General features: G+C 43.8%; 1 protein-coding gene, 1 non-coding gene and 1 pseudogene across 4 annotated transcripts in view; 2 read left to right on the top strand and 1 right to left on the bottom strand.

Annotated features, from left to right (window-relative positions):
* The window catches only part of ELOVL5 (ELOVL fatty acid elongase 5), a 140,759-nt gene extending 123,779 nt beyond the window's left edge, over nt 1-16,980 (top strand). For all 3 annotated transcript variants that reach the window (XR_002944140.3, XR_010157480.1, XM_024356979.3), the window contains one exon: nt 16,588-16,980. The gene's annotated coding sequence lies outside the window, so the exon portion shown is untranslated. The remainder of the gene's footprint in view (nt 1-16,587) is intronic.
* LOC112209709 (U1 spliceosomal RNA) lies at nt 6,260-6,423 on the bottom strand. The gene has a single exon (XR_002944521.1). It is a non-coding gene; the product is annotated as a U1 spliceosomal RNA (small nuclear RNA).
* A 156-nt stretch (nt 16,981-17,136) lies between the features above and the next one.
* LOC104006867 (regulator of chromosome condensation-like) lies at nt 17,137-18,265 on the top strand (annotated as a pseudogene).
* The last annotated feature ends 1,780 nt before the right edge of the window (nt 18,266-20,045 follow it).

The following is a 20,045-nucleotide window of genomic DNA, read 5'->3' as shown; positions in this document are numbered from 1 at the left end:
TTCTGTTGTTTTATTTGTATTACTTCAGTGTATCACTTTGTTTTTAAAACTTTTTTACCCCATTTTAAATGTCTTTCTCATAAATAATATAGAGATGGGGGTTGTTTTCTGTTATAATATTTTAGAATTTGTTAATAGAAAAATTAATTTACCTCATTTTTAGTAAAATTGACCTTTTAGTTTTATTCTTTTTGTCATCATATTTACTATTTATTTAATTTTTCTCTTTTCTTTATCTTTGCTTTTATGGTTTTGACAAGTTGCTCTTCATTCTCTTTTCTCCCTTCACTAACTTGAAGATTTTATTGTAATTTTTTATTCCACCATTGATTACCTTTTATTTTCCCTATAGTTATATATTTCTTTAGTATAATGTTATATGGAAACAAGAGAGCACCCTTTTTCTCTTATGGAAAATGCTTAATTCTCCCACTGTTTATTCTCTTCCCCTAAAGACCCTCAGAATCCTCTTAGTTCCCCACTTAGTGCAAATATTAGATCACTTTTACTTTCCCCCATCTATCCAACATACCTCAATTCCTAGGTTGTTGTTGTTTTGTGTGTGTGTGTGTGACAGAGTCTTGCTCTGTCGCCCAGGCTGGAGTGCAGTGGCGAAATCTTGGCTCACTGCAACTTCCACCTCCTGGGTTCAAGCGATTCTCCTATCTCAGCCTCCCGAGTAGCTGGGATTACAGGCATGCACCACCACCCCTGGCTAATGTTTGTACTTTTAGTAGAGATGGAGTTTTGCCATGTTGGCCAGGCTGGTCTTGAACTCCTGACCTCAGGTGATCCGCCTGCCTCAGCCTCCCAAAGTGCTGGGATTACAGGAGTGTGCCACCATGCCAGGCCAGCTCGTACGTTTTGAAGAGATAGTTTAGTCCTTTGTGTTCCTGGCCATTAGCAGGTTTTCCCTCTAATGAATTGCATCTTTTGTTTTTCAAGACATTTTATTTAATGTTTAAATTATACTTTCCTAGGTACTCTATCATTATCCTTTTAACCACATGTCAATGTGAAATAAGTCTTCTGCCACATATTAAATCTCTGTTCCAATAACCTTGTTGTTTGGCAAGAGCTCTTAGTGGCATATGCAAGTGAGAGAGTCTATGCATTCTTGTTTGTCGGCAAATATCTTTCTTTTACCCTGGCAGGTGAATAATATTTTGGTTGAATGTTAAATCCTTGAGTTGCAGTCACTTTCTCTCAGTAGTCTGAGGATGTTACATGAATGTATTATTTTTCCTTCCAGTATTGCAGTCACATACTAGTTTGTTTCTTTTGTTTTTTGTTGGTTTGTTTGTTTGAGATGGAGTCTCGCTCTGTTGCCCAGGCTGGAGTGCAATGGTGCAATCTCTGCTCACTGCAACCTCTGCCTCCTGGGTTCAAGGGATTCTCCTGTGTCAGCCTCCCAAGTAGCTGGGATTACAGGTGCACACCACCACACCTGGCTAATTTTATTTTATTTTATTTTTTGAGACAGAATCTTGCTCTGTTGCCCAGGCTGGAGTGCAGTGGCGCGATCTTGGCTCACTGCAAGCTCTGCCTCACGGGTTCACGCCATTCTCCTGCCTCAGTCTCCTGAGTAGCTGGGACTACAGGCACCTGCCATCACACTGGCTAATTTTGTTTTTGTATTTTTAGTAGAGACAGGGTTTCACTGTGTTTGCCAGGATGGTCTTGATCTCCTGACTTTGTGATCCGCCCGCCTCAGCCTCCCAAAGTGCTGGGATTACAGGCGTGAGCCACCATGCCTGGACTAATTTTTTGTATTTTAGTAGAGACGGGGTTTCACTGTGTTGCCCAGGCTGGTCTTGAACTCCTGAGCTCGCGCAATCCACTCGCCTTGACCTCCCAAAGTGCTAAGATTATAGGCATGAGCCACCGCATCCAACCATTTGCTTCTTTTTCTTTCTGCCTAGAAATATATAAGATTTCCCCTTTATTTTTCCAGTTCAGAAATTATTTTTGATCAATCTGCCTGGAACTCATTGTGTCTTCTTTCCCCTACTTGATATTTCTTTTTGATTTTTCTGCAACTCCTATTATTTGCATGGGAAGTTTCTTAGATCTGAGTCCTTTATCATTTTCTTCATGATTTTTTTTTTTATATTTTTGCTCTGGGTTGTGATATATTTCTACCACTTTTAGACTTCCAGGCCACCATTTCAGATCTCAACAATGATCATCCTCCCTTTTAGATTATTTACTAATGCTTCTAGCTCACAAATCAAGATTTTTGTTCCCAGAAATTTTTGTGTGGGGATCGGGGGTATTCCATGAAAGGGTCCATATATGTGAAGTGAACCCCAATGTTGAAGGAGCCAAGAAACCAAAGGATGAGGCAGACAAATTCAGTTTCTCAGCATTGGGTGATTTATGAAGGGAACTTACAGAGAGAAGTGTGGTCTTGGGCAGCCAAGAAACAGGTAGAGCTCTGCCCCACAGGGCCTCAGACCCAGGGCTTACATCATGGGAAAAAAGCATAAGTACCCTGGAAAGAATATGTAGGTGACTTTGGGGGTCACAGCATATGATTTCTGCAATGAAGGTTGTTTTGGAAGAAATGTACCATGAATAGGTGTTCCTACATAAGGAGTAATACATCAACTACATATTTTGGAGGCATTCCTGGACTCAGGCTTAGTCAGGCAGATTAGCAGTTAAAATAAAGTCAGTCTTGTCCCCACATAGGGGCTGCTAGAGTTCTTGTAAATGCTCTTATCATTTTTTGGTTCAGGTTGTCATTTATTTTCTCCAACAGTTCCACTTTCGTGGGGACTGCCGACTTTCTGCTTGTTTGCCGTTTCTCTGGCTATTGGGTCCCTTAGGTATTCTTTGCTATTTTCCCTCAGTGGCTCACTGAGGCCTGGGGAGAACTTACAGTGGTAGCATCTTAGTCCATTTGGGCTACTGTAACAAAAATCCTGGCAGGACATGGTGACTCACACCTGTAATCCCAGCACTTTGGGAGGCCAAGGCGAGATGATGACTTGAGCCCAGGAGTTGGAGACCAGCCTGGACAACATGGCAAAAACTCCATCTCTACAAAAAATACAAAAATTAGCCAAACATGGTGAAGCATGCCTATAGACCCAGCTAGTCAGGAAGCTGAGGTGGGAGGATCACTTGAGCCTAGGAGGTCGGGGCTGCAGTGAGAGGTGATTGTAGCGATTGTACCACTGCACTCCAGCCTAGGTGACAGAGCAAGACTCTGTCTCAAAAAAAAAAAAAAAAAAAAAAAAAAAAATCTCCTAAACTAGATGGCTTATAACAGTTTATTTCTTACAGTTCTAGAGGCTGGGAATTCCAAGATCAAGATGTCAACAGATTCAGTGTTTGGTGAGGGCTCACTCTCTGCTTAATAGACGGCATTTTCTATCTGTGTCTTCACATGGCAGAAGGGGTGAATGAGCTCCCTTTGGCATCTTTTATAAGGGCACTAATTCCATTCATGAGGGCTCCATCACCTCCCAAGGTCCCACTTCTTAAAACAATTGCATTGGGGATTAGGTTTCAACATATGAATTTGTCAGGGAGGGATACAAACATTCAGACCATAGCAGGCAGCAGTACCATGAGTGGTGGAAGGAACACTACTATCTCCCCACATGGTTCAGCTGTGCAACCACTGCCCAGCTGACAGAGCCCACCTGAGCACAAGGAGGAAGCCTCTTTCTCCCCAGTCTCCTCAGCTGACTGGCTGTAGGCCTTGCGGGTAGAAAGAGCTTAGCTCCCTCACTCCTTGGCATGGGAGAGCAACCTCTAAGGAATTATTGAGTGGACAAGCACAGCTCCTCCCCCAGGGATCAACAGGCCTTCCCACCTCAAGCATCTAGAGTTTGGTCTGATTCTCACCCCAGGGCTTCTCCGTGGCTGATCTTCAGTCCTCAGCAGACTCAAGTAAGAAAGGTAACTGTGCCTGCTTTCTCCTGTGGAGGAGGGTCCCAGGCCCCACAATTCTCTGGGCTCAGGAAAAGCGCAGTGTTTGGATTGGAGATGTGGACAAAGGCAACCAGTATGAGTTAACACTGCCATGTGCCCAGCGGCTCACAACTTCATCTATTGCCATTACCAAAACTATTATTAAAACAGTTGCCTGGGGCCGGGTGCCGTGGCTCACACCTGTAATCCCAGCACTTTGGGAGGCCAAGGCAGGCGGATCACCTGAGGTCAGGAGTTCAAGACGAGCCTGGTCAACATGGCCAAATACTGTCTCTACTAAAAACACAAAAATTAGCTGGACATGGGGTTGGGTACCTGTAATCCCAGCTACCAGGGAGGCAGAGGCAGGAGAATCACTTGAACCCTGGAGGCAGAGGTTGCGGTGAGCTGAGATCACACCACTGCACTCCAGCCTGGGCAACAGGGCAACATTTCGTCTCAAACAAACAAACAAAACAGTTGCCTAAAAAATTTACTGAACATTTAAATAGATAATAACTTTAATTTAAACTTTTCAAAATACACATAAGCCCACAATCCTAACGAAAATAGTTTCATTTTTCAATGTCCCTTTCTGATCTTTCTCGATCTGCGTGAGATTTTCACATTCTGCAATCGGAGTGCATGTCCAGGTGGTCCTGCCTGGCATCCGCTTCTCTGTGCCGTAGCAACATGATAACCATGCTAATGGCTGCATCAACAAGGTTTGGAAGCATTCTATGTGTCTGACAATAGAGGAATACCTAAATAAGCAGTCATACATCCATTGTAGGTGATTATTTTCCAGCCTTTATTTTAACAATTTTGCAAATTTTTTTTATTCAGCAACAATTATCCCATCCCCCACTCCATCCCACCTAGTGTTCTTGTTGACTTACCTCTTTAAAGTAAGTGGGTGAGCATTCATGAGCAACTTCCCTTTTCATTAGCCTCTTCTATATTAGACCTCAGAACTATCTTGAGAGCCATTTGACAGTCTCAACTCTGGCCAGGCCATGCCCTCATGGTGACAATCCTGGAGGAAGGATGCTTTAATTTAGCAGAACGAATTCCCTCACTGTGTTCCATGGCCTGGTTCCTCAACTGTGGCTCATCTGCAGCCCTGGATGATATAAGCCTGGTATATTTTTATGCCTTGTGGAATTTCTCCCTCTACAGCTCATTGGTCTTCTTTTTCCAGCTTCAGAAAGGCTGGGCACAATAGCTCCCACCTGTAATCTCAGCACTTTGGGAGACTAAAGTGGGAGGATCGCTTGAGCCCAAAAGTTCAAGACTAGACTGGGCAATGAAGTGAAATCTCATCTCTACAAAAAAATCAAAAGCTAGCCAGGCATGGTGGCGTATATCTGTGGTCCCAGCTACACAGGAGGCTGAGGCAGGTGAAGCACTTGAGTGCAGGAGGTTCAGGCTATAGGGAGCCATGTTTGCACCACTGTACTCCAGTCTGAGCAACAGTGAGACCCTGTTTCAAAGAAAAACAAAAACAAAAACAAAAACACATTGTTTGTGGCTGGCCACAGTGGCTCACGCCTGTAATCCCAGCACTTTGGGAGGCTGAGGTGGGCGGATTACTTGAGGTCAGGAGTTCAAGACCAGCCTGGCCAACATGGTGAAACCCCATCTCTACTAAAAATACAAAAGAAATAAATTAGCCAGGTGTGGTGCTCCACACCTATAATCCCAGCTACTCAGGTGGTTCAGGCATGAGAACTGCTTGAAGCCGGCAGGCAGAGGTTGCATTGAGCTGAGATCATGCCACTGCACTCCAACCTGGGCAACAGAGTGGACTCTGTCTTAAAAAAAACAAAAACAAAAAACAAAAAAACATTGTGTGGTAGTGAGATGAGTTGCTTGCCAGCAATGTGGGTCTATATACACACCTCTGAGCAGGCTGGGCTGCCTTTTCCACAACAGCCCTCTATCCCCACTCCACCCCACATTGCCCACCCACTAAAATTCACAGCCACATCTGAGACTATCTTTGGTTTCCAGATCTAAGCCATTATCTTCACATTTTCAGGAAGAATAGATTCTTGAGGGTAGCAGAGCTCTCTTGGGCATTTCTGGTCAAAAACATATAGTTTTATCTTCTTTTCTCTATAGGAGAATTTCACCCAATATAATTAAGATTTCTCCCTTGTCAACAGCTGCAGGGTCCAGCATGCCTGTCACTGTCCAAGCCTTCCCAGAATCTCTGGTCAAAGGTTTTAGGGCAGTGCAGTCTTCTCCTAGTACCGCTTCTTCAAGCACTCTCAGAACTTGGTCTTGTCTTGTCTTTTCTTTTTTTTTTTTCTTTTCTTCTTTTTTTTTTTTCCGGCGGAAAGCGTGAACATAGTCCCCCATTAACACGAATTATGCAGTCGACTTTCCCACATTTGGGGAAATCGCAGGGGTCAGCACATCCGGAGGGCAATGGATGAGACTCACCCTGGGAAAACCATCTTTGTGTTCATGGTATCTCCCCTGCCAGGTAAGTATAGAACTTGGTCTTTTCTTCTCTGATCCTGGTGCATCTTTGCAGGAAGCAAAGAAGCTGGGTGCAATTTTCCTTCTCAGCAGCTCTAGTGTCCTAGTCCAAGTGCTGTCTGTCACTATTATGAATCAAGTTACAGGCAGTCTCAGAATCAGGTAACATTGTAATCTGGCTGTATTTTAAAATATGGTTTGAGATGTGTCTAACTCCTGTCAATGCTTGATAAAAGTGAATTCTTCATTATGAATCTTCAATTTCAGTCTAGGCATGAAACTGGACTCTATCTCAAAAGAGTTGACTGTAGTTGATTTATTCACATCCTCAGTCCACTCTTACGAGACTTTCCATGGCATCCCTCTACTAAACAGCTCCTACTGAGGTCATCAGTGACCTACCTATATCTTGCCAAAGCCAATGGTCCATTCTCTGTCCTTACCTTACCTATCTGTGGGATTTGGCAAGTTGACCACTCCATCCTTCTGGAAGTCCTTTCTTCTCTAGGCTTCAGGGAACCCACCCTCCTGGAGTCCTCTCTTCCTGCATTCATTCTTGCCATCCCAGCAGCCCCTTTTCAGATGGCGGTCTGAGTGATATTTTAAAAACATTTGCTAGGCCAGGCACAGTGGCTCACACCTATAATCCCAGCACTTTGGGAGGGCAAGGTGGGAGGATTGCTTGAGCCCAGGAGGTTGAGACTGCAGTGAGCCATGATCGCGCCACTGCACTCCAGCCTGGGTGACAGAGCAAGACCCTGTCTCAAAAGAAACAAACAAAAATTTTACTTAATCACATTGCTATTCCTCCAAAAGCTTCCAATTATGTGTTAGGTAATAACCCAGCCCCTAGCATGATTTATGGTTTGACCCTGCCTTCTTTGCTCAGTCCTCACCCACACTCTTCTGCTCATCCACCAGTCTCCAGCAACACTGGCCTCCTTCTATCTGTCAAATTCTCCAGGAGCTTTCAAATTATTGGGCCTTCTTCTTAGAATGGTCTTCCTGCGAGTCATCATGTGGCTGCCTCCTCTTCACTTGGGTCACAGCCAAACATCAACTCCTCAAGAGTTTTTCCCTGTCATACCTCTTCCTTCAAGTCACTCCTTTTTCTCTTCACAGCTCGTATTATCTGAAATTTTCTTCATTTATTTTCTGGAGTGTGAGTTCATGAAGGTCAGGGACTTTATCTTGTCATATTATACCTAGTACTGAAAACCGCACAGAGCAGGCCCTCAGTAAAGACTCATAGGCCGGGTGCAGTGGCTCATGCCTTAATCCCAGCACTTGGGAGGCTGAGGTGGGCAGATCACTTGCAGCCAGGAGTTCGGGACCAGCCTGCCCAACATAGCGAAACTCCCATCTCTACCAAAAATTACAAAAATAACCGGATGTGGTGGTGCACACCTGTAGGCCCAGCTACTCGGGAGGCTGAGGTGTGAAAATCACTTGAGCCTGGGAGTTGGAGGTTGCAGTGAGCCAAGACCACACCACTGCTGTCCACCCTGGGTGACAGAGCGAGACTCTGTCTCAGAATAAATACATACATACATATATACATACCATAGACCAGCTCTTAATTATTTTACTGTCCAGTGTTTGGGAGCCCATTCTGCTCATTATGTAGACACCTCAAGTAGACTGCAAAAAAATATATAGCAAATCAGTTGGTCTGTAGTTGTACGTTTAACAGGTATTAGAATGCCTCAAGTTTTTTAGGTTTCTACGTTAGAAATACTTGCCCACAAGTGAGCTGAAAGAAAAACATGAATATAATGGTTGGAAGTTTCTTTTTTACATAAATGCTTCTAATTTGTGGTCAATAAGAAGGTAGGTTAAAGATTCAAGAGAAGTACAAGACCTCCCCTAACTAACCTCTGTCAGTATCACTCACTTCAGCTCCCCTCCCATTGCAGGATACCTATCATGGGTCAGGCACTGGGCTAGATGCTGGGAAATGAGTAAGACACAGGCTCTGACCTTGACTTTACACTCTGACTAGGGACACAAGCACATAAATAGGTAATGTCAGTGTAATGTGGACTGTGCTTCCAGAGGGCCACCCATGAGACACAGGGTTGGCCATTCGGTCTGTCTGGAACATGCAGGGGATATTTTCTCAAGGAGACCACCTCCATGTTTGGCCTCTACTAAGATGTATCACATTTCCTCACGGTGTTCTTGTGTTTTATAGAGTATTTATAAACCACCTGTCTGCTTTCTGTTCTTTTGAAACAAGAGGAATTTCTTTAGTTATATTTCCAAAGATTATATGATACATATGATATGATATATATGATATATCAAGTGTCTTAGTCCACGTGGACTGCTGTAACAGGGTGCCATAGATTGAGTGACTTCTAAACAACAGAAATTTATTTCTGGAGTCTGGAAAGTCTAAGATCAAGGCATTGGCAGATTCGGTGTCTGGTGAGGCCCACTTCCTGGTTTCTATATAAACATCTTCTTGCTGTGTCCTCACATGGCAGAAGGGGCAGGGATCTCTCTTGGGTATCTTTAATAAGAACAAGGATCTCATTCATAAGGACTCTGCTCATGACCTCATAACCTCCCAAAGACCCCACCTCCTAGTACCATCACATTGAGGATTAGAATTCAACATATGAACGTTGGTGGGACACAAATATTCAGTCTATATGATCAACATTGTTTTTTTCTTCTTGATAGCATTGCATTTTTATCTGATATAATTAGATTTTCTGCCCAGAGGCCTTTGTGAAACTTTCTGACAGTTAATTGCTAGAATGTTTTTTTAACCTTCTTACCATTGAACTTTCTGGGATGAGTCTTATATTACCCAGATCAGATATGTTCCAGGTCAGCGTATTTGGAGATGAAAGTGACCCTTTTAAAATTTCACTGAACCGGTAATGAACATATCAGTCAAAATAAGATTTTAATTATTAAACTAGACTAAGATCTTTTTATTAGAACCAGCCAAACTGTCAGTCATCAGTGTTGTTCTGTTCCATATTTAATATGTAATATTTAACCATATTTAACTACATTTAAGTTACCTATTTAAAAAAAACCTTTAGACTTTCTGTCTTTTCAATTGATGCCCAGTCTTCTTTCATTTCGTGGTTATTTTCTCTGTTTTAACCATTTAATTCTAGACAATATGGCTTGCTGGTTTCCATCTTTTGCTCCACAGGCCCTCATTTCTTTAAAGTTAATGAAATGCTCCCTGTCAAATAGAAATGTAACTTGTTAGTTCTTCTGTAACCAAAGGACACTATGCTTGCCTGACACAGCCCTACAAGGGACTTGACTGTAACCATTTTCTTTGTACTGAAACTACTTTTCAGCTTCTGTGATAGTATTAATTCCTAGTTTTCTACCAAACTCACTAAGTGTTTTCAAATGACAGAGCTGTGATGCTCTTGGAGACAGGACTGAGCTAAATGTGTGAAGAAAATAAGGTAGTAGTGGTGGGGAAATTCTGAGGAGCTGCAGCTTGCAGGAAGCTGGACAAAATGCCAAGAGAAATGAAAACTAGGATGGTTTGGATCTAAGTAATCTCCTGAAAGAGAAAATTGTTATCAGGCATAATTTTAGGGAAACATATATAAACATATTCTTGGCTGCAAGACCCTACATGAATAGCTTCTCCACATATACACACATCCAGGCTCACACAGAAGCTCAGACCTCATGTCTCAGGACTCTTGCGTTGTTCACTCTGCTACAATCAAGACAGGCCTTGGCCCCATTTGAGCCTTTGCTCTGGCTATTCTCTCTTCCTGGAACACCCTCCCCTACAAATACCTAGGGTGAATTCACTATCTTTGAGTCTTTGTCCAAATACCACATTCTTAAGGAGGCTGTAAGGGAGAAAAAGTAACATTTTCTCACCCATCACAAAGTTCTCCCATCACAAAGACCCCTATAACAAAAGCAGACCAACAGGGGAAGCATACAAATATACTTAATGTAAGTTTAACATGGCATGGGAGACTTCAGAAATAAAGACTTAGGGAAACAGGGAAAACTGTATTTTTGTAGAGGGTCATGCAGAAATATGATTGGAGAGCAAAGGGATATGGTAATTAACTGGGAGGAACTTAGCAAGGCCTATTTGTTCAGATTTTTCTCTGTGTCTTCATTCATTTCCTCTGGGTATAGGGAGGACCCTTCTAGAATGAGGGCCTTATGACCTGCTTTAGAGGAAGATCAAACAGTTCTTCTATGGCCTGTTTCAGGGGAGAACAGTGGGAGGAGGGCAGAGGGACCTTTCTGCTTCTGTTATTTTCTCAAATGCCAAAGTGTCAAACTTTGGGGTAGCATGTCCTGAACTCTGTCAAGGCCTTCTTTGATGATTATACTTAAAACTGCAAAGTATCCCTGTCAAATGCTGGCTTTCAAAAACTATCACAGAAACAACCTATTGATAAGACAAAGCTGACTACATTCATACTACAATAAGACAGAAAGAGTGTGCACTACCTTGACAGTCTTGGAGCCCACAGGCGGTGAAGTTGGGATGTTTATGAGGTATGTGAGTCAGGTTTAAGGCAGATCTTTCATTGTGGGGGCTTGCTTAGGGTTGCATAAAATTATGATATAATTTAGAGTTGGTAGACAGAGCAAGGTGAAGGTTTGAGATGAACCAGCATTTGAGATGAGTCAACAGTCTTTGATCAAACCATTCATTTTAGTGGGTATTTTGGGAAGTTCCTGGAAGAAATGATAAGGTTACATGCAATTGTATCTCTTGGGCAAGAGTTTCCTGGAGTAGGAAAATTATATTGATGAAGACAGAATAGAAAAGCTATGTTAGTGAAGACAGCCCAGTGATAAGAGAATGTTAATGTAGATGGGAAACTGTGAGCAGTTCTCACTCCAGTCTCCTTTACCTTTACCAGTCCCCTTACATACTTTACATATGCAAGTATGTATAGTCTTACATACTATACAATTTAATCACTATGATTGTTTGTTGGCTGTCTCCCAACATCCCCTCACAGTGAGAGTGTAAGCTCCACTAAACAGTACCTGACATACATTACTATTAATAATAGCAAATACTTATAGCACTAACCATGTATTGGATGCTGTTCTAAGGGCTTTATATTTATTTCCTCATATCATCCTCACTAAAACCTTATGAGAAGGTATTAATATTATCTGCATTTTAGATGCATAAGCACAGAGTTACTAAATCCATTTGCCGAAGACCACACAGCTGGTAAATGTAGAATCTGGATTAGAATCCAGTGTCTGGCATCTTTTCAACCTCATTACTAAGAGCCTCCCCTGTGGGTGGACATTTTGGTGAATATTCACACAGGAGGTGTTAAAACTATTAATTGGAGGCCATTAGGCTGAGGTGGCTCCAGCACCCTGGGTTCCTACAGAAACAAACTGAAATCCTGATCAGTATAAATAGTAAAATGAAACTTAAGCTTAACCAATCAGAAACTACCAACTAGCCTTTAGCTTAGGAACTTTCCATCAGAATGATCCAAATAAGGCTTGTTCACTTCAGCCAATGAAATGTTTTATCTGCCTTGCTTCTGCCTTCACCTCATAAAAGTCTTCCTCCCTGATCCCACTTTGGTGGCACCTTTGAACCACATGCAATCTGGTGCTACCCAATTCATGCATTGCTATCTGCTCAAATAAAATCTTCAAACAATTTTAGGGCTGGGCACGGTGGCTCACGCCTGTAATCCCAGCACTTTGGGAGGCTGAGGCGGGTGGATCACGAGGTCAGGAGATTGAGACCATCCTGGCTAACACAGTGAAACCCCGTCTCTACTAAAAATACAATAAAAATTAGCCGGGCGTGGTAGCGGGTGCCTGTAGTCCCAGCTACTTGGGAGGCTGAGGCAGGAGAATGGCATGAACCTGGGAGTGGAGGTTGCAGTGAGCCAAGATCATGCCATTGCACTCCAGCCTGGGCAACAGAGCGAGATTCTGTCTCAAAAATAAAAAAAAAACAATTTTAACAAGTTTTATTTTGGCTGGGCACAGTGGCTCACACCTGTAATCCCAGCATTTTGGGAGGCTAAGGTGGGCAGATCACTTGAGGTCAGGAGTTCAAGACCAACCTGGCCAACATGGTGAAACCCATCTCCACTAAAAATACAAAAATTAGCTAGACATGGTGATGGGCGCCTATAATCCCAGCTATTCGGGAGGCTGAGGCAGGAGAATTGCTTGAACCCAGGAGGCGGAGGCTGCAGTGAGCCAAGATTGCACCATTGCACTCCAGCCTGGGCGACAAGAGCGAAACTCTGTCTCAAAAAAAAAAAAAAAAGAAGTTTTATTTTGTTTTTAATTGGCACTTTATTGTACATATTTATAGGATACAGTGCAATGTTTTGATACATATATACATTGTGTAATGATCAAATCAAGATAAATAACATATTCATTACTTCAAACACTTGTCATTCATTTGCGGTGAGAATATTCAAAACCTTCTCTTCTAAACAACCCACCAAATGAGAGAAAATATTTGCAAACTACACGTCTGACAAAGGATTAATAACCAAAATATATAAGGAGCTCAGACAACTCAATAGAAAAAATCTAATAATCTTATTTTAAAATGAGCAAAAGATCTGAATAGACCTTTCTCAAAAGGCATTACAAATAGTCAGTGGGTATATAAAAAATGCTCATCATTTATCATCAGAGAAATGCAAGTCAAAACTACAATGAGGTATCATCTCACTTCAGTTAAAACAGCTTTTATCCAAAAGGCAGGCAATAATAAATGCTGGTGAGGATGTGGAGAAAAGGGAACCCTTGTACACTGTTGGTGGGAATGGAAATTAGGACAGCCACTGTGGAGGACAGTATGAAGCTTCCTCAAAAAACTGAAGATGGAGCTACCATATGACCCAGCAATCCCACTGCTGGGTATATATCCCAAAGAAAAAAAACCAGTATATCAAAGAGATACCTGCACTCCCATGAATCAGCCTCAGTGTCCATGAGTGGATGAATAGATAAAAAAAATGTGGTACATATACACAATGAAATATTATTCAGCCATAAAAAAGAGATCCTGTAATTTGCAACAACATGTTAAGTGAAGTAAACCAGGCACACAAAGACAAATTTTACATATGTGGGAGTTAAAAATTAAAACAAACTCATTGAGTGAGAGAGTAGAATAATGGTTACTGGAGGCTGGGAAGGGTAGTGGGGAGAAGGGTGGATAAAGTGGGGATGATTAACGGGTACAAAATAATAGATAGAATTAATAAGATCTAGTATTTGATAGCACAGCAGGGTAACTACAGTCAATAATAATTTTTTGTATATTTTAAAATAGCTGGGTAGGCACTATAACTCACACCTGTAATCCCAGCACTTTGGGAGGCCAAGGAGGGTGGATCATTTGAGGCCAGGAGTTTGAGACCAGCCTGGCCAACATGGTGAAACCCTGTCTGTAGTCCCAGCTACTCAAGTGATTCTCCTGTCTCAGCCTCCTGAGTAGCTGGGACTACAGACATGTGCCACCACACCCAGCTAATTTTTGTATTTTTAGTAGAGACAGGTTTCACCATGTTGGCCAGGCTGGTCTCGAACTCCTGACCTCAAGTGATCTGCTCACCTCGGCCTCCCAAAGTGCTGGGATTTCAAGTGTGAGCCACTGCACCTGACCATCTTCCAACTATTTTGAAGTATATTGTCATTGACTGTAGTCACCCTACTGTGCAATAGAACCCAGAACTTGTTCTTCCTCCTACTAACTATAACTTTATACTCTAAACTCTCTAAAATTTTAATGTACCTAAGTTTATCTTTCAATAGCAGCAAATATTTTTCGGTACTGAACCATTTCCAAAAGCCAATCCACAAAGGATGTTCTAAAACTTCCTTGGCAACACCTGCCTTGAGGATTGAAACTGTGCCTGACACCTCTCCTTCCACCAAACAGCAAACATTTACTTCTTTCACTTTTCTTTCCCTCACTGCCATTGCTGATCAAAGTCCCTTTCCTTCTGATTCACACATTCATTCTTTAGTTGTGTCCATGCAATTAAAAAGCCTACTTAGCAGCATCTACTGACTTTTCATATCTCCCTTATTCAGTACAGAGTTTGACTCTTCAGGGCAGTAAGTCCTATTTCCCTGATTCCAGATTGGATTGAGGCCGAGCGCCGTGGCTCATGCTTATAATCCCAGCACTTTGGGAGGCAGAGGTAGGCAGATCACCTGAGGTCAGGAATTCAAGACCAGCCTGGCCAACATGGTGAAACCCCATCTCCACTAAAAATACAAAAAGTAGCCAGGCATGGTGGCGTGTACCTGTAGTTACAGCTACTCAGGAGGCTAAGGCTGGAGAATAGCTTAAGCCCAGGAGGCAGAGGTTGCAGCGAGCTGAGATTGCACCACTGCACTGCAGCCTGGGCACAGAGCGAGACTCTGTCTCAAAAAACAAAAACAAAAACAAAAAAACCACATTGGATTGAGGTGTGTGGGCAGTGGGTAGAGGTGGCCATTCGTATTGTTCTCATATACTTCCTATAATATCATCGTAAAGATGCTTTAAAAAAAAACAAAAACTTAACCTCTAGAAAACACTTATGGTGAAAATAGCGTGTTATACACAAAGTAACAGCTTCCACTTCAATGTTTCTTGTGGTTCACATTGGTATCTAGGTTGCACTAAACACCCCTGAGAAGCTTTCAAGCTCTCCCTACGTTTCAGTGCATTCTGCAGTCAAACGTTTGTAAATTCAAAACCTTACTAGCATGAGGTGTCATATGAGAGGCTTGACCTTATATATGTTACCCTTAGAGGCATTAGAATGTAAGCTCCTTGAGGACAGGGATTTGTATCTACTTTGTTTATTGATACCTCTTGTCAGGGAAGAGGGCAACACAGTGAGACCCTGTCTCTAGAAAAATTAATTTTAAAAAATAAAAAGAAATTTAACTTTAAGAAAAGAATAAAAGGAAAAAGAAGTCAGTGAATTTAGGAGAACATTTGACCCCTGATGATATATATTGCCAGCTTGTCTCCAGATAGCATACAACAATCCAAACTTATTCAAAAAGCAAATAAAAAGAAACTGTAACAGTGTAAATGTGTTTATTTAAGTAGAACTAACCTTTGCCAAGCTGGGCATGGATAGGAGAGGGAGAGTACTCAGTAGTCGCAGGCATTTTTAAGACTTAGAAAGCTTAAGTAGGAAAACCTTTAAGAACTGGGCACAGTGGCTCCCACTTGTGATCCCAGCACTTTAGGAGGCTGAGGCAGGAGGATCCTTTGAGCCCAGGAGTCCAAGACCAGCCTGGGCAACATAGTAAAACCCCATCTTTACAAAAAATACAAAAATTAGCCAAGTGTGGTGGTGCATGTCTGTAGTTCCAGCTACTCAGGAGGCTGAGGTGGGAGGATTGCTTGAGCCAGGGAGATTGAGGCTGCAGTGAGCCATGTTCGTGCCACTGCACTCTCTCCTGGGTGACAGAGCAAGACCCTGTCTCAATTTAAAAAAAAAAAGAAAGAAAAGGGCTGGGCGTGGTGGCTCACGCCTGTAATCCCAGCACTTTGGGAGGCCGAGGTGCGTGGATCACAAGGTCAGGAGATTGAGACCATCCTGGCTAACATGGTGAAACCCTGACCCTACTAAAAATACAAAAAAAAATTAGCCAGGAGTGGGGGCAGGCACCTGTAGTCCCAGCTACTTGGGAGGCTGTGGCAGGAGAATGGCGTGAACCCAGGAAGCAGAGCTTGCAGTGAGCCAAGATCACACCACAGCACTCCAGCCTGGGTGACAGAGCGAGACTCTGTCTCAAAAAAAAAAAAAAAAAGAAAAGAAAAGAGGCCAGGCACGGTGGCTCACGCCTGTTATCCCAGCACTTTGGGAGGCTGAGGGAGGTGGATCACCTGAGGTCAGGAGTTTGAGACCAGCCTGACCAGCAAGGTGAAATCCCATCTCTACTAAAAATACAAAAATTAGCCAGGTGTGGTGGCAGGTACCTGTAGTCCCAGCTACTAGGGAGGCTGAGACAGGAGAATTGCTTGAACCCGGGAGGCAGAGGTTGCAGTGAGCCAAGATCGCGGCACTTCAGTCCAGCCTGGGCAATAGAATGAGAATCCCTCTCAAAAAAAAAAAAAAAAAAAAGAAAGAAAAAGAAAGAAAAGAAAACACTTAAGAACTTATAAATGCCCTTTCTCATCTCATTCAGGGTTGGGACGAGGCCTGCAGAGGATGTGTTCTGGGTATTTGGTGGCCCTGCTGGTGAGCACTGGTGTTCCTTGAGGTCAACCTGTGCTGAGGACAGGAATATTTCACCCAAGTACACAACTAAGAGAAGATCACTCCCAGAAGATTTCATCCCCAAAAGCAAGAAGGTGAAGGACACTTGTACCCAGACAGTGAGATCCACTGCCTCCTGCCATGCTTTTAGCTCCCCCAACAGCTGAGCCCTCCTGACCAGAAAACCTGACGGGGCCACCTTCTTCATCCCTCAGTCTCACAGAGGTCCCATAAAACTGAACCAGGCTTGGTGCTGACAGTGGGCCAGGGCAATGTAGGCTCACTGGAGCTGGGTGAGAGTGTGACAGGGAGCGTCAAAGTCAAAATAAAAATATAAAGACAAATCTCTAAATGTAATGTTTCTCCTTAGGAATCACAGAATTGCAATTTGGTGCACACACACAGATGGGGTGGTCTTCAGTGTGTCCGAAGGACAAAGAGAAGGTTAGGAGTTTTATTAGAATGGGAAATATTACATATGGTTTTGAAAGAAAGCTCGTTGGCACTGGAGAAGATTTTGGGAGCTGGCAAGCTCCGATTGGTGAGTGACAGTAGTCGGTAAAGCTAGTCGTAGAGTCACAGCAGGGCATTTCAGCAGCTACTGGGTAAAACTGATCTTACCTATAGCAGGCCATTGCAGCAGCTGGGCTTGTGGAGAATTCAGTTATTGGATCAGTGCTATGTGCCCTGATGCTTTTCCAACCTGTCCTTTCTACTTTGATTTAGTTGGGTATCACAAGAATGACCCAATTTGCATAACAAACATTCAAAAGAAAAAGTAGCCAGCACTGGTGCTGGTTCAAGAGGATGCTGTGTAGGCTGAGGCTGGGGACAGGCACACCATATTATGTCTAAGCAAAATGGCCAGGTCTAGTGCTTCGGCTGCAATGAGGAGGGTGCCGTGGGAAGGGACGCATCAGTGGAGGTCTCAGAGATGGTCCCCGGGAAAGTGGAACTGCAAGAGAAGTTGATACAGGTGTCAGCAGGAGACAGTCATATAGTGGTCCTCACAGAAGATGGCCGTGTCTTCCTCTGAGGCTGCTTCCAAAACAATTACAGTGTGATCAGGCTGTTAGATCCCATGAAGAAGAGCATGATGATTGTGCAAGTGCAGCTGGACATGCCCACGGTGAAGGTGGCCTCAGGAAATGGCCACTTGGTGATGCTGACAGCTGACAGTGACCTAGATACCTTGTGCTGTGGGAACAAGGCCATCTGGGCCTTGTGCTTGAATTATGTGCCAACCGTGATGGCCGACAGGGCATGATTCCTGGTCCCGCAGATATGATGCTGAAATTCAGGGGAAGCTGGGACCTGATGCCCTTCTGTAGCACCTGCCTCACCGTTCCATCCCCTATAAAGGGCACATACACAGAATATGACTTTGGCCTCTTCAACAACCATCAGCTTGGAACCCCAGGCACAGAATCTTGCTTCATACCCCAGAACCTGGGACCCTTCAAGAACTCTACCAAGTCCAGGCCAGGCGCAGTGGCTCACGCCTGTAATCTCAGCACTTTGGGAGGCTGAGGTGGGCGGATCACAAGGTCAGGAGATTGAGACCATCCTGGCTAACAAGGTGAAACCCCGTCTCTACTAAAAACACAAAAAAAATTACCTGGGCGTGGTGGTGGGCACCTGTAGTCCCAGCTACTCGGGAGGCTGAGGCAGGAGAATGGCGTTAACCAGGGAGACGGAGCTTGCAGTGAGCCGAGACCATGCCACTGCACTCCAGCTTGGGTGACAGAGCAAGATTGCGTCTAAAAAAAAAAAAGAAAGAAAAAAAAAAAAGAACTCTACCAAGTCCAGGTAGGCTTCTCTGGTGGCCAGCACCATACAGTCTTCGGGGATTCAGAAGGAAAAGCATGCAGCCTGGGCCAGGCTGAATATAGACGGTGGGCCTTCATGGGTGCTAAGGAGAAGAACATGCCCACCCTCATCTCCAGGCTGGTACCATCTTCTCAGTCTCCTCAGTGGCTTTGGGCCTCTGTAGGGTAAACTGTGATCAGTGATGGACGTGTTTTTGCCTGGGACATGGACAGCAACTACCAGCCGGGCTCAGAGCGGGATGAGGATGCCTGGAGCTTGGTGGAGATGACAGGCAAAGAGCTGGAGAACCATGTGGTCCTCTATTAGTCAAGGGCAAGGAGTGGAGCTGATGAAGCCTCTGAGCGACCGGTTCACGGCCCCAGGACCCTTCCACACAGAACAGGGAAGCAGTGACAGCTACAAATTCTAGCAGGCCTCTCCTAGCCCTGAGCACTCTGCCATTTGTCTTTTTCCCAGCAGCATGACAGAATCCTTTTCTTCTTTGTCTTCCTCCTTTCTGGAATCATCCTGGGACCTGTAGGATGAAGTAGGGGATGAAAGAGGGGATGTCAGAAGGAGTATTGCTCACCCCAGAGCTAAGTGGTTAGACCTTTCCTCCCATGTCCCTATCTTTCATGGCCCTGACTGATTCTGGCTTTGCCTATCAAAAAATCAAAATATGGCTGGGCACAGTGTCTCACGCCTGTAATCCCAGCACATTGGGAGACTGAGGCGACCAGATCACTTGAGGTCAGTAGTTCGAGACCAGAGCCAAGATAACTCCACTGCACTCCAGCCTGGGCGGCAGAGTGAGTCAACTCCAACTCAAAAAAAAAAGTTTACTTCACCCCTGGGGGTTTGTTGTCCATGCTCTGAGGAGCTGGGGCTCGATCAAGCTGCACTCTAGTCGTGTGCCATTTGTGCTGTCCCTAACATCCACAAGCAGATACTTGGTACAGTCATCAGACTCAGCTGTCATGAACCCATGCCTAGGGAAACCAGAGAAGAGGAAGAGCAACCCTGTAGTGAAAAAGAGAAAAAGCCCCTACTTCATCCTCTGAAGGTTTGCTGAAAATGAACTGGCAATAGGCAGATTAATAAGAGAAAAATGCATACAAAATTTATTTTAACATGCATAGCATGGGGGAATCACAAGAGAATGATTGCCCAATGACCCAACAGGGTGCAGGTGCTTATAGGCCCTTCTTCATAGGGGAAGGGGAGATGGGAGGTGCAGGAGAAAATGATTTTCAGGGGAAAAGAATGGACCCAGTGCTCAGAGAATGGTGAGTAAATAGTTTTCTTTGGGGATTGAATGGGACTGGAGAACAAACAATAGTTTAGGACAATTTTTCTGGGCTCTAGGTGTGGCACAGTCTCTTCCTCTGTGATATGAGTTTTAATCTTCTTTGATTAATGAAATTTCAAACCAGGTGCGGTGGCTCACACCTGAAATCCCAGCACTTTGGTAGGCTGAGGTGGGCAGATCGCTTGAGCTCAGGAGTTTGAGACCAGCCTGGGGAACATGGTGAAACCCTGCCTCTACAAAAAATTTAAAAATTAGCCAGGTGTGGTGGC

Source organism: Pan troglodytes, chromosome 5 (assembly GCF_028858775.2).
Source record: "Pan troglodytes isolate AG18354 chromosome 5, NHGRI_mPanTro3-v2.0_pri, whole genome shotgun sequence".
NCBI lineage: Eukaryota > Metazoa > Chordata > Mammalia > Primates > Hominidae > Pan > Pan troglodytes.
This window is presented reverse-complemented; position numbering and strand designations above follow the sequence as displayed.